Raw genomic sequence first — 15,215 nt, 5'->3', positions numbered from 1 at the left:
AGGACCTAAGGTAATGGATGAACTGAAGGGAATTTATATTAGGCAGGAAATGGTGTTGGATATATTGTTAGGTCTGAAGGCTGATAAGTCCCCGGGACCTGATGGTCTGCGTCCCAGGGTACTTAAGGTGGTGGCTCCACAAATCGTGGACGCATTGGTAATTATTTTCTAATATTCTATAGATTCAGGATCAGTTCCTGCGGATTGGAGGGTGGCTAATGTTGTCCCACTTTTCAAGAAAGGAGGGAAAGAGAAAATAGGGAATTATAGACCGTTAGCCTGAAGTCAGTGGTGGGAAAGATGCTGACGTCAATTATTAAGGAAGAAATTACGAATTATTTGGATAGCAGTAACAGGACAGGGCAGAGTCAGCATGGATTTACAAAGGGGGAAATCATGCTTGACTAATCTTCTGGACTTTTTTGAGGATATAACTATGAAGATGGACAAGGGAGAGCCAGTGGATGTAGTGTACCTGCTCTTTCAGAAGGCCTTTGATAAAGTCCCACACAGGAGATTAGTGAGCAGAATTAGGGCACATGGTATTGGGGGCAAAATACTGGCTTGGATTGAAAATTGGCTGGCTGACAGGAAGCAAAGAGTAGTGATAAACGTGTCCCTTTCGGAATGACAGGCAGTGACCAGCGGCGTTCCACAAGGTTCGGTGCTGGGACCGCAGCTTTTTACAATATACATTAATGATACAGATGAAGGCATTAAAAGTAATATTAGCAAATTTGCTGATGACACAAAGCTGGGTGGCAGGATGAAATGTGAGGAAGATGTTATGAGAATACAGGTGACTTGGACAGGCTAGGTGAGTGGACGGATGCATGGCAAATGCAGTTTTATGTGGATAAATGTGTGGTTATCCACTTTGGTGGCAAGAACAGAAAGGCAGATTACGATCCAAATGGAGTCAAGTTCGGTAAAGGGGAAGTTCAACGAGATCTGGGTGTTCTTGTACATCAGTCAATGAAAGCAAGCATGCAGGTGCAGCAGGCAGTGAAGAAAACTAATAGCATGCTGGCATTCATAACAAGGGGAATTGAGTATAGAAGCAAAGAGGTCCTTCTACAGCTGTACAGGGCCCTGGTGAGACTGCACCTGGAGTATTGTGTGCAGTTTTGGTCTCCAAATTTGAGGAAAGACATTCTGGCTATTGAGGGAGTGCAGCATAGGTTCACAAGGTTAATTCCCAGAATGGCAGGACTATCATATGTTGAAAGATTGGAGTGACTGGGCTTGTGTACACTTGAGTTTAGGAGGATGAGAGGGAATCTGAGTGAGATGTAAAAAATTATTAAGGGTTTGGACACTCTGGAGGCAGGAAACATGTTTCCGTTGATGGGGGAGTCCAGAACCAGAGGACACAGTTTAAAAATAAGAGGTAGGCCATTTAGAACAGAGTTGAGGAGAAATGTCTTCACCCAGAAAGTGGTGGATGTATGGAATGCTCTGCCCCAGAAGGCAGTGGAGGCCAAGTCTCTGGATAGTTTCATGAAAGGGACAGATAGAGCTCTAAAAGATAGTGGAATTAAGGATTATGGGGATAAGGCAGGAACAGCATACTGATTGTGGATGATCAGCCATGATCATAATGAATGGTGGTATTAGCTTCAAGGGCCGAATGGCCTACTCCTGCACCTCTCGTCTATTGTCTAAACATTCACACAGCAAAACAGTGTCGTGGATAGACTGATAATTTCAGACACATATTCACTGAATAGAAACTGACTGAAAGAGAATGACATCTATACTCAGGTACCCAGAGAGCAGAAACTGACAGGAACAGGTTGATGATAACACTGACATGTATAGGGTGATCCCTACACTCTCTCATTCCAATTGCATTAACTGAGTGGTACAGATTGATTCCTGCACTCTCACATTGACACAACAGAAAGTGGCAGAGACAGACAGATAACTGCATTCATTCACGCAGCACAAATTGTGAGGACGAGGTTGACAACATACACTCTCACATTCACAGAGCAGAAACTGACAGCTGCAAAGTAAATCTGCTCTCAGACATTCACAAAGCAGAAACTGAAAGGCCCATTTAGATACCCTCACTCTCCGTTTCACACAGCTTAAATGGACAAAATAAAAATGGAAAGAACTACGGATGCTCCCCCCGCAGTGGTCGAGAATGACCTCATACCCTCACCCTGCCCTCGCAATAACTGCCAAAAGAGAATCCCCCTTCGTCCTCACTTACCACCCCACCAACGTCTGGATACAATACATCATCCACTGACACTTGCACCATCTACGATTCGACCCCACCACCAAAGACATTTTTCCTTCCCCACCCTTGTCTGCCATCCGGAGAGACCACTCTCCGCGACTCCCTTGTCTGCTCCACACTCTCCTCCAACCCCACCAGACCTGGCGCTTTCCCCTGCAACCGCAGGAAGTGCTGCACTTGCCCCCACACATCCTCCCTCACCCGCATCACAGGCCCCAAGATGACCTTCCGCATCAAGCAGATGTTCACCTGCCCATCCGTCAATGTGGTATACTGCATCCGCTGTACCCGTTGTGGCTACCTCCACATTGGGGAAACCAAGCGGAGGCTTGGGGGCCGCTTTGCAGAACACCTACACTCGGTTTGCCAATAACAACTGGACCTCCCAGTCGCAAACCATTTCAACTCCCCATCCCAATCCTTAGACAACACGTCCATCCTGGGCATCCTGCAGTGCCATAACGATGCGTAGGTTGCAGGAACAGCAACTCATACTCCGCTTGGGAACCCTGCAGCCTAATGGTATCAATGTGGATTTCACCAGCTGCAAAATCTCCCCTCCCCCCCACTATATCCCAAACCAGCCCAGCTCATCCCCGCCTGCCGAACCTGTTCTTCCTCTCACCTATTCCCTCCTCCTACCTCATGCCGAACCTCCATTTCCTACCTCCTAACCTCATCCCGCCCCCTTGACATGTCCGTCCTCCTCAGACTGACCTATCCCCTCCCTACCTCCCCACCCATACTCTCCTCTCCACCTATCTTCTCCTCTGTCCATCTTCAGTCCACCTCCCCCTCTGTCTCCCTATCTCTTTCAGAATCCTTCTCCCTCTCCCCCTTTTTCTGATGAAGGGTCTAGGCCCGAGATGTCAGCTTTCATGCTCCTAAGATGCTGCTTGGCCTGCTGTGTTCATCCAGCCCCACACCTTGTTATTTGCGGATGCTGTAAATCGGGAACAAAAACCAAGCTGCTGGAAAAGCTCAGCAGGTCTGGCAGCATCTGTGAGGGAGAAAATAGAGTTAACATTTCAGGTCCAGTGTACAGATCGATAACTAAACTCACATCTTCACATTGAGGAATCTTTGAGCAAGAGACTGATAATTACAGTCATACATTCACAGAACAGGAACTCACAGGCACAGATTGATAACTAAACTCATATTTTAACATAGCAGAAACTGACTGGCATAGATTGGAAACTGCATTCACATTATCTTGTCAGCTGCATCTAACATGTACAGATAGATAACTACACTCATACATTCACACTGTAAATACTGACAATGACAAACAGATCGCTTCAATCCCACCTATTGCATAGCAGAAACTGTCAGGAACAGATTGATAACTGCACTCAGATGTTGACACATCAGAAGCTGACCAGCACTGTTTAATATCCAAACTCTCATAATCACATACCAGAAAATGGCAGGTACAAATTGACAACCACACTCTCGCATCCACAGTCACAGAAACTGACAGGGAAAGAACTGATAAAAGCATTCAGACATTCACATCGCAGACCCTGGCAGAAATAGAGTGACAACTAAACTCTCACATTCTTATAACAGAAACTCATGGATAGACTTAAAATTTATTCATCAAGCAGAACCTGACAGATACAGAGTGATGACTGCTGCCAAACATTCGCAGAGCACATATGAAAATAAACAAATTGATAACAAAACACCCATTTTCACGTGACAGGAGACTGATGGGGAAAAAATAGCACATACACTCACACATTCACGAGGCAAAGACAGATATGGACAGAATGATAACTACAATTACACATTCATGCAGCATAATCTTTCAGGAATGTGCTGATAATTGTACAAACAAACTGACTTAGGAGAAACTGACAGTCACAGATTTAAAACCACACTCTCGTTTTCACAAACTAGAAAAACTGGCAGGTACTGCGTGACACCTGAACTCAAATAGTCACAGAACAAAGTCTCCCAGGTACAGTGTGATAACTACATTCTCACATCTGCCGAATGGAAACTAAACTCACGTATTGACAGAGCAGAAATTGGCAGGTCCAGAGTACTGCCTGCACTCTTACATTGATACCACCGAATGGACATTTAGGTACGAGTAACAACACTCATGCATTTTCTTGGAGAAACTGTCAGGCATGGATTGAGAACTACACCCACACTTTCACAGAGCACAGATTGAAAGGAACAGACTAATAATGTCACACTTTCAGACAACAGAAATGATAGAGGCAGATGAGCTGAAATATCAAGGGACATTGAGGATCTGGTCAGGAAAGGGAAGAAGGCATACATTGGGTTTAAACTATCAGGCTCAAGTGAATCTGTAGATAACTATAAAGAGTGGAGAAGCACACATCAGAGGGAAATCAGAAGAGCAAAAGATGGCATGAAATGGATCTGGCAGAAAAGGTTATAGAGGCTCCATGGCTATATTAAGACTAAAAGCTTGGCTGGGGAAAGGAGGTCCCCTTAAAGATCAGGTTGGTAGTCCATGTGTGAAGCCACAGCAGAAGGGGAGGATTTTTAACGAATATTTCTCCTCAGTGTTTGCTGAGGAGAGAATCATGGATACTGAGGAAATAAGGGAAGGAAGTGGAGATATTTTGTACCGCACATATATGACCAGAGAGTGAGTGTTTGCAGCCTTAGATCATATTTAAGATGGATGAATTCCCAAGGCCTGATAAAGTCCATCCTCAGATTTTGTGGGAAGCTCAGAAAGAAATTGCAGAGGCCCTTCCCTTGCTGAGATTTTAGCCTCATTTTTAGCCACTGGTGAAGTTCTGGATACTGGAGGGTGGCTAATGTTTTCCATTGTTTAAGAGATGGAGCTAAGACAAGCCAGGGAACTTCCAGCCAGTGAGCCTAACATCATCAGTAAGCAAGTTATTGGAGAGGATACCGATTGACAGGATCAATGAACACAGTCAAGGTATGATTATGGATAGTCATCACGGATTTGTGTGCGGGAAGGCACATCTGACAAATTTTTGAGCATTTCAAAGAGGGAACCAAGTGGAGGGCAGTGGATGTACTCAGTATGGACTTTAGTAAGGCCTTTGACAAGGTCCTGCACGGCAGAGCCCCTCTCACCGCCAGCCAAGCAATGTCCTTGTGCTTGTTTGAAAATTCTGGTGATGACGCATTCTGCTGAACGACTTTGGCAGTCTGCGTGGGCAACGACACGACGGGATCCACATTCTCCTTTTCCCGAAGGGTCTCGAGGATATTACGTGCTGACCACTGCCTGGCGGCCTTGTGGTCAAAGGTGTTTCAAAAATTTCTCCACGAAGGACAGGTGGTACGGGACGGTCCAACTACGCAGAGCGTTCTGCGGCAACGAAGCCAGGCCCATCCATCGCAACACAGGGGACAGGTAGAACCTTGGTATGCAGTGACACTTGGTGTTTGCGTACTGAGGATCTACGCACAGCTTGATGCAGCCACACACAAAGGTAGCCATCAGGGCAAGGGTGGCGTTCGGTACACCCTTTCCCCTGTTTTCCAGGTCTTTGTACATGGTGTCCCTGCGGACCTGGTCCATCCAGCCTTGACCCCCAAATGAAGTGGAAGACGGCCCGGGTGACTGCAGCGGCGCAGGTCCAGAGAATAGGCCAGGCCTGCGCCACATAGAACAGTACCGAAAGCCCCTCACACCTGACAAACAGGTTCTTACCCGTGATGGAGGGGGACCGGAGCGTCCACCTGTCCAGCTTCTGCTTCAGTTTGGTGATATGCTCCTCCCAAGTCTTAGTGCACACCTCACCTCCACCGAACCAAACACCCAGCACCTTCAAGTAGTCTGTCCTGACGGTGAAGGGGACGAAGGAGCGGTTGTCCCAGTTCCGGAAGAACATGGCCACGCTCTTACCCCTATTGACTTTGGCACCCGAGGCCAGTTCAAACTGGCCGCAGATGTCCAACAGCGTACTCACCGACCGAAGATCGGTGCAGAAGACGGCGACATTGTCCATGTACAGGGAGGTTTTGACCTGAAGGCCTCCGCTGCCTGGGATAGTCACGCCCTTCAGGCTCATGTCCTCCCTGATGTGGCCAAGGGCCCAATACTGCGCACGAAAAAGGCAGGAGAGAGCGGGCAGCCCTGCCTGACTCCAGATCTGACGGGAAAACCGTCTGATTCCCACCCATTGATCAAGACTAGGCTAAAGATGTTGGTGTAGAGCAGCCGGATCCAATTGCGGATGCCCTCCCCGAACCTCAATTTGGAGAGCATGTCCCTCATGTAAGCATGAGAGACCCTGTCGAAGGCCTTCTCCTGGTCCAGGCTGACAAGGCAGGTGTCCACCCTCCTGTCCTGCACGTAGGCGATCATATCCCTGATCAGCGCGACGCTTTCAGCGATCTTCCTGCCCGGCACAGCACAGGTTTGGTCAGGGTGAATCGCCGACTCCAGGACAGACCTAACCCGGTTGGCTATGACCTTGGCCAGGATTTTGTAGTCCACGTTCAATAATGAAATGGCACGCCAATTCTTAATTTCTTCCCTCTCCCCCTTCCTCTTGTAAATGAGGGTGATGATGCCCTTCATCATGGACTGGCACATTTCCCCTGCCCGAAGCGCACTATCGTACACCTCCAGCAGGTCCTGGCCGACCAGGTCCCACAGAGCGGAATACAGCTCGATCGGTAAGCCGTTGCTCCCAGGAGTCTTATTCCACAACAAGGAATTGAGGACTCTAGTCAGCTCATCCAGGGATATCGGCTGGTCCAGCCACTCCGTCGTGCCGTTGTCTAAGGCCTCTGTGATAGATCACAGGAACGACTTGGAGGCCGTGCTGTCTGTCGGCTTCACGTCGTGCAGTCCGGCATAGAAGGATCTGCTGATCCTCAAAATGTCGGGCCGAGAACGACGTCACCGAGCCATCATCCTCCTTCAGCCGGCTGAGCACAGAGCTTTCCTGGTGCACCTTCTGAAAGAAGAAATGCGAGCACGTCTCGTCCTGCTGCACGGAGCAGACCCTGGACCGGAAGATTATCCTGGAGGCCTCCGCGGCGAAGAGCGAGACTTGCTGGCCCCTCACCTCGGAGGTCCTCCGTGACTTCGACTGCCATCGACTGCAGAAGGAGCAAGTTCTGCACCCTTTTCTGGAGTAGCGACAGCTTTCCCCGCCTCTCTCTCGCCTTCCGAACACCCTTGAGGACAAAGAACCTCTTGATGTTCTCCTTCACTGTCTCCCACCAGTTGCCCGGAGTCTCAAAGAGGGGTTTCACGGTTCTCCAACTGGCGTACTCCCTCTTAAGCTCCTTGACATTCTCTGGGGTCAACAGAGTCGTGTTGAGCTTCCACGTTCCCTTGCCGGCCTGCTGGTCATCCTGTAAGTGACAGTCTGCCAGCAGGAGGCAGTGGTCAGAGAAGAACACCGGCTCGACGCCGGTGGAGCTGAGCGAGAACGCCCGTGACACAAACAGGAAGCCTATCCTTGAGCGGATAGACCCGTCTGGCCGTGACCAGGTGCATCTCCGCTGGGCTCCGTCGGCAGGGGTGCAGAAGACGTCGAGCAGATTGGCGTCATTCATCGTGCCCATCAGGAATCTGGACATGACGACCAGTTGACTCCCCCCACCCGCTGTCCCCACGCCGGATCTTCCATCTGCATCAATGATGCAGTTGAAGTCTCCGCCAAGGATGACCGGCCTGGACGTAGCCAGCAGGGGTGGAAGCCGCTGCAGGACGGCCAACCGCTCACTCCGTACCGCTGGGGCATACACATTGATCAGCCTCCGGAGAGCGTTCCTGTCGGTGACATCAACCACGAGGTGGCGACCCCCCATCACCTCCTGAACTTGAGAGATGGCGAAGTTGCGCCCCCGCAGCAGAATAGCCAGGCCCGAGGAGCGACAGTCGTTACCACCCGACCAGATCGAAGGCCCACAGGTCCAGGCGCTGGACCATTTCCCCGTGCCTGCTGAGGTGCAGTGTCCCACAGTCCTGTAGAAACAGGAGGTCCGCCTTGACGGTGGTCAGGTTGGCCAACATGGACACACATCTTGCGGTGGACTTGACGCTGCGCACATTAATGCTCGCAACTCATACCCCCATTGTGGGCAGTGACCACAGTACCCTCCCCAAGTTCAAGGTCCAGCCCATCCATCTGTCCCTTCATGCCCATTGCCCGGGATAACTGCTGGACGCTCTCCAGGCTCAGGAATCCGTGTGTGCTGTCTTCTGGGTGGCATCCACCCGGCGGGGGTTGGGAGGCAGGAGAGTCTGGCTCTGGGTCAGGCTGGGGACATGCTGTTTCCTTCTTCCCACCTGAAAATTCCAGGGGGCCCTCCAGGGCGCCAGCGGCACGTGGCTGGGTGTCGGAGAGAGCCTCAGGACGCCTCCCATCACCTGGAAGCGGGGTGCTGCTTTCCTTCTCCCTTGAGATCTATAGCTTCTGCTTTGGGCGGGCCGCCTCCGAATCCCCCTCGTCAGAGGAGCTCTTATAGCCCCCCTGCAGCTGTCTCTTCCCGCCTGATGGTTGCGGTGACTGGGCCTGCAGGCGCGCCCTCCTCCTTGCTTTCCAGACCGTCGCCCATCCCTGGGTCACCTGACGCCTCCTCCATCGACTCCGGGTTGTCGGGGCCGGGGTGGGGGTGGGGCGGTGTCTACAGGGGCGCTTTGCTGGCCTCGGGTCCGTCCTGCGGGGCTGGGCCCTCCTGCACGGCCTGGCCCTCCTGCACATTTGGAGGGGGGTGGGGGGGGGGGGGGGCCTTGCAGGGCCCTGGTGCCTTCCTCTCCTCCGGGGGGGTGGGGAGTGGGGGGCTTGCCCTGCAATGCCCCTGCCGGCGACCTGGGCGTAGGTGGACCCCGCCGCAGGCATGCCCTATAGTGCTGGCCCGCTTCCCCACAAAGGTTGCAGCTTTTTTCTTGTGGGCAATCCTTTGTAAGGTGTCCCTCCTCCCTGCAGTTCCTGCAGATGGTGGACTTGCAGTCGGCAGCCACGTGACCTGACCTACCACAGGCATGGCAGACTTTAGGTTGCCCTGCGTAGGTCAGGTAGCCCTTGCTCCCGCCGATCGCGAAGCTGGACGGTGGGTGTACGATGTTCCCGTCCACACACCTGTCCTCAGCGTCACCTTGACCTGCCTCTTCCTGGTCCAGATCCCAAAGGAGTCCATGATGTTGGTGAGGTCCCCTTCCACCTTCACGTACTTTCCAAGGAAGGTCAGGACATCAACTGCTGGCACATGCGGGTTGTACATGTGTACAGTCACCATACGGCTCCTCTGCGCCGGCATCACGAACAGCGGGACAGCAGTCAGTACAGAGAGGGGGCCCTCACCTCCATTCTCCTTGAAAACCTGCAGGAAGCGCTCGCAAAGCTTGGCACTCCTGAAGGTTACATCGTAAAAACCTCCTCCGGCGAAACCCTGCAGGCAGTAAATGTCCGCAGCAGCATCCCACAACAGTCCAACAGGACCATCTTCATGAAGAAGGTGCGGTCCACAGGTGCACCTTCATCCACCTTCTTCATAGAAACACGGATGGTGTTCCGGACCCCCTGACCTGGGGCACAAGCACTCGCCACAGCCATCGTTGCAGGTTGGCTGCTCCCCTGAACCAGCGTTAGGCTGAAGCCAGCATTAAGATCCACCGGTTGCAAGGGTGCACAGCCAACGAGACGTCTTCCTTCCACCTCCAACACAGTCGCGCTCTCCTCTTCTCGGTCCACAAAAGAGTGGGTCTTTATTTTGCCCCGGATGTAAGCTGGTTCACTGAGCGGGAAGGTTCATTCCCAGATGTTTTGTCACCATTCTAGGTAACATCATCAGTGAGCCTCCGGTGAAGCGCTGGTGTGATGTCCCGCTTTCTATTTATCTGTTTGGGTTTCCTTGGGTTGCTGATGTCATCTCCTGCATTGGTGATGTCATATCCTGTTCTTTTTCTCAGGGGATGGGAGATAGGCTCCAAACCAATGCAACTCAATCCAAACAAACGCAGCCTAAACGTAAACAGATAAATAGAAAGCGGGAAATAACACCAGTGCTTCACCGGAGGCTCCCTGGTGATGTTACCTAGAATGGTGACAAAACATCTGGGAACGAACCTTCCCGCTCAGTGAACCAGCTTACATCCGGGGCAAAATAAAGACCCACTCTTTTGTGGACCGAGAGGAGGAGAGCGCGACTGTGTTGGAGGTGGAAGGAAGACGTCTCATTGGCTGTGCGCCCTTGCAACCGATGGATCTTAATGCTGGCTTCAGCCTAACGCTGGATCAGGGGAGCAGCCAACCTGCAACGATGGCTGCGGCGAGTGCTCGTGCCCCAGGTCAGGGGGTCCAGAACATCATCCGTGTTTCTGTGAAGAAGGTGGATGAAGGTGCACCTGTGGACCGCACCTTCTTCATGAAGAGGGTCCTGTTGGACTGTTATGGGTTCGCTGCTGCGGACATTTACTGCCTGCAGGATTTCCCCGGAGGAGGTTTTTACGATGTAACCTTCAGGAGTGCCAAGCTTTGCGAGTGCTTCCTGCAGGTTTTCAAGGAGAATGGAGGTGAGGGCCCCCTCTCTGTACTGACTGCTGTCCTGCTGTTCGTGATGCCGGTGCAGAGGAGCCGTATGGTGACTGTACACATGTACAACCCGCATGTGCCAGCAGTTGATGTCCTGACCTTCCTTGGAAGGTACGTGAAGGTGGAAGGGGACCTCACCAATATCATGGACTCCTTTGGGATCTGGGCAAGTAAGAGGCAGGTCAAGGTGATGCTGAGGACAGGCGTGGATGGGAACATCGTACACCCACTGTTCATCTTCGCGATCGGCAGGAGCAAGGGCTACCTGACCTACGCAGGGCAACCCAGAGTCTGCCATGCCTGTGGTAGGTCAGGTCACGTGGCGGCCGACTGCAAAGCCACCATCTGCAGGAACTGCAGGGAGGAGGGACACCTTGCAAAGGATTGCCCACAAGAAAAAAAGCTGAAACCTTTGTGGGGAAGCGGGCCACCTCTATAGGTCATACCTGCGGCGGGGGACCACCTACACCCAGGTTTCTGGCAGGGGCAATGTGGGGCAAGCCCCCACGGAGGAGAGGAAGGCACCAGGGCCCTGCAAGGACTCCCTAACGAGCAGGAGGGCCCAGCCCTGCAGGATGGACCAGAGGCCAGCAAAGCGCCCCTGCAGGCTCGGCTCCCCTGCAACAACCCGGAGTCAATGGAGGAGGTGACAGGTGACCCAGGGGAGTGGACCCAGGTGAGGAGGAAGGGTTGGCGAGGGCCCCGGCACTGCAAACATCAGGCGGAAAGAGGCAACTACAGGCGGACTATAAGAACTCTTCTGACGAGGGGGATTCAGAGGAGGCCTGCCCAAAGCAGAAGCTAAAGATCAAGGGAGAAGGAAAGCAGCACCCCGATTCCTGGTAACGAGAGGTGTCCTGAGGCTCCGTCCGACACATAGCCACGCTCTGTTGGGGCCCTGGAGGCCGCTGCGGAACCTTCAGGCAGGAAGCAGGAAACAGCGTGTCGGCAGCCTGACCCAGAGCCGGGCTCTCCTGCCTCTGTACCCCCGATAGGGGGACGCCACCCAGAAGGCAGCAAAGATGGTTTCCTGAGCCTAGAGAGCGTCCAGCAGTTCGCCCGGGCAATGGGCATGAAGGGACAGATGGCTTGCTGGACCTTGGACTTGGGGAGGGTAATGCGGTCACTGCCCACAATGGGGGTATGGGTTGCGAGCATTAATGTGTGCAGCGTCAATTCCACCACAAGATGTGTGTCCACGTTGGCCTACCTGACCACAGTCAAGGCAGACCTCCTGTTTCTGCAGGAGTGCGGGATACTGCACCTCAGCAGGTACTGGAAATGGTCGGACGCCTGGACCTGTGGGCCTTCAATCTAGTCGGGGGGGTAACGACTGTCGCTCCTCGGGCCTGGCTATTCTGCTGCGGGGGCACAACTTCACCATCTCTGAAGTTCAGGAGGTGGTGGGGGTGGCACCTCCGTGTGGTTGATGTCAGCGACAGGAACGCTCCCCTGAGGCTGATCAACGTGTACGCCCCAGCGGTACGGAGTGAGCGGTTGGCCGTCCTGCAACGGCTTCCATCCCTGCTGGCTACGTCCAGGCCGGTCATCCAAGGCGGAGACTTCAACTGCATCATCGATGCAGATGGAAGATCCAGCGTGGGCACAGCGTGTGGGGGGGAGTCAACTGGACGTCACATCCAGATTCACAATGGGCACGGTGAAGGACGCCAAGCGGCTCGGCATATTCAGCACCGCTGCAGACGGAGCGCAGCGGAGATAGACCCATCTGGCCGCGACCAGGTGTATACGCTCAAGGATAGACTTCCTGTTTGTGTCACGGGCGTTCTCGCTCAGGTCCACCGGTGTCGAGTCGGTGTTCTTCTGACCACTGCCTCCTGCTGGCCGACTATCACTTACAGGATGACCAGCAGGCCGGCAAGGGAACGTGGAAGCTCAACACAACTCTGACCCCAGAGAACGTCGAGGAATACACTGGTTAGAGAACCGTGAAACCCCTCTGAGTCTCCGGGCGACTGGTGGGAGACAGTGAAGGAGAACATCAAGAGGTTCTTTGTCCTCAAGGGTGTCTGGAAGGCGAGAGAGAGGCAGGGAAAGCTGTAGCGGCTCCAGAAAAGGATGCAGAAGTCGATGGGGGTCGATGTCACGGAGGACCTCCGTGAGGTGAGGGGCCAGCAAGTCTCGCTGTTCGCCGCGGAGGCCTCCAGGATAATCTTCCGGTCCAGGGTCCGCTCCGTGGAGCAGGACGAGATGTGCTCGCATTTCTTCTTTCAGAAGGTGCACAAAGAGAGCTCGGTGCTGAGCCGGCTTAAGGAGGATGATGGCTCGGTTACGTCATCTCGTCCCGACATTTTAAGGATCAGTAGATTCTTCTATGCCAGACTGTAGGACGCGAAGCCCATGGACAGCATAGCCGCTGCGTTGTTCCTGTCGTCTATCACGAAGATCTTGGACAACAGCACAAGGGAGTGGCTGGACGGGCCAATATCCCTGGACGAGCTGACTAGAGTCCTCAATTCCTTGGTGTGGAATAAGACTCCTGGGAGCAACGGCTTACTGGTCGTGCTGTATTCCGCTCTGTGGGACCTGATCGGCCAGGACCTGCTGGAGGTGTACGATAGTGCGCTTCGGGCAGGGGAAATGTGCAAGTCCATGAGGAAGGGCATCATCACCCTCATTTACAAGAGGAAGGGGGAGAGGAAAGAAATTAAGAATTGGCGTCCCATTTCATTATTGAACGTGGACTACAAAATCCTGGCCACGGTCATAGCCAACCGGGTCAGGTCTGTCCTGGAGTCGACGATTCACCCTGACCAAACCTGTGCTGTGCCGGGCAGGAAGATCGCTGAGAGCCTCGCGGTGATCAGGGATATGATCGCCTACGTGCAGGACAGGAGGGTGGACACCTGCCTTGTCAGCCTGGACCAGGAGAAGGCCTTCGACAGGGTCTCTCATGCTTCCATGAGGGACATCCTCTCCAAATTGAGGTTCGGGGAGGGCATCCGCAATTGGATCCGGCTGCTCTACACCAACATTGTTAGCGCAGTCTTGATCAATGGGTGGGAATCAGACAGTTTTCCCGTCAGATCTAGAGTCAGGCAGGGCTGCCCGCTCTCTCCTGCCTTGTTCGTGTGCTGTGTGGAGCCCTTCGCCGCATCCATCAGGAAGGACGTGAGCCTGAAGGGCGTGACTATCCCAGGCAGCGGAGGCCTTCAGGTCAAGACCTCCCTGTACATGGACGATGTCGCCATCTTCTGCACTGATCATCGGTTGGTGGGGTAGGCTGTTGGACATCTGCGGCCAGTTTGAACTGGCCTCGGGTGCCAAAGTCAATAGGGGTAAGAGCGAGGTCATGTTCTCGGGAACTGGGACGACCGCTCCTTCATCCCCTTCACCGTCAGGACAGACTACCTGAAGGTGCTGGGTGTTTGGTTTGGTTGAGCTGGGGCGTTCACTAAGACTTGGGAGGAGCGTATCACCAAATTGAAGCAGAAGCTGGGCAGGTGGACGCTCCGGCCCTTCTCCATCGCGGGGAAGAACCTGGTTGTCAGGTGCGAGGGGCTTTCAGGACCATTGTATGTGGCGCAGGCCTGGCCTATTCCCTGGACCTGCGCCGCTGCGGTCACCCAGGCCATCTTCCACTTCATTTGGGGATCGAGGATGGACCAGGTCCGCAGGGACACTATGTACAAAAACCTGGAAAATGGGGGAAAGGGCGTACCGAGCGCCACCCTCGCCCTGATGGCTACCTTTGTGTGCGGCTGCATCAAGCTGTGCGTAGATCCTCAGTATGCAAACGCCAAGTGTCACTACTTACTGAGGTTCTACCTGTCCCCTGGTGTTGCGAAGGATGGGCCTGGCCTTGTTGCCGCAGAACGCTCCGAGTCGTTGGACCGTTCCGTACCACCTGTCCTTAGTGGAGAAATTTTTGAAAGGAAACACCTTTGACCACAAGGCCGTCAGGCAGTGGTCAGCATGTAGTATCCTCGAGACTCGTTGGGAAAAGGAGAGGGTGGATCCCGTCGTGTGGTTCCCCACGCAGACTGCCAAAGTCGTTTGGCAGAATGCCTCATCACCATAACTTTCAAACAAGCGCAAGGACATTGCTTGGCTGGCAGTGAGAGGGGCTCTGCCAGTGAGATCCTTTATGCATGCCCAGAATCTCTGCACCACCGCATGCTGCCCTCGAGATGGCTGCCGGGGTGGGTGGGGGACGAGACCGTCGATCACCTCCTTCTGGAGTGTGCCTATGCCCAGGAGGTCTGGAGGGGGATACAGTGGTATTTGTCGAGGTTCGTCCCGAGCAGCTCCGTGACACTAGACTCCGTGCTCTACGGGCAGTTTCCCAAGACGCACACCGAGACCAACATCAACTGCGCCTGGAGGACCATCAATGCGGTGAAAGATGCTGTTTAGCCTGCCCGCAACTTGCTGGTCTGCCAGCTGAAAGAACTGACCCCGACCGAGTGTTGCAGACT

At 53.4% G+C, this 15,215-nt stretch overlaps 1 protein-coding gene and 1 long non-coding RNA gene across 4 annotated transcripts in view; both read left to right on the top strand.

The window, feature by feature from the left end:
• The window catches only part of LOC132207182 (uncharacterized), a 245,502-nt gene that overhangs the window by 42,110 nt on the left and 188,177 nt on the right, over positions 1-15,215 (top strand). The gene's annotated exons all lie outside the window — the stretch shown is intronic.
• Positions 1-15,215, top strand: part of LOC132207269 (uncharacterized) — a 176,202-nt gene that overhangs the window by 15,419 nt on the left and 145,568 nt on the right. Inside the window, exon 4 of one of the 3 annotated variants that reach the window (XR_009443400.1) lies at positions 5,081-5,308. The exons of the other annotated variants lie outside the window; for them this stretch is intronic. This is a non-coding gene — a long non-coding RNA (uncharacterized LOC132207269). Of the gene's footprint in view, positions 1-5,080; positions 5,309-15,215 lie in introns of those variants that run through there. 3 annotated transcript variants of the gene reach the window in all.

This window comes from Stegostoma tigrinum, chromosome 44 (genome assembly GCF_030684315.1).
Source record: "Stegostoma tigrinum isolate sSteTig4 chromosome 44, sSteTig4.hap1, whole genome shotgun sequence".
Taxonomy (NCBI): domain Eukaryota; kingdom Metazoa; phylum Chordata; class Chondrichthyes; order Orectolobiformes; family Stegostomatidae; genus Stegostoma; species Stegostoma tigrinum.
Note: the sequence above shows the minus strand (reverse complement) of the source record. Positions and strands in the feature narration are given on the sequence as shown.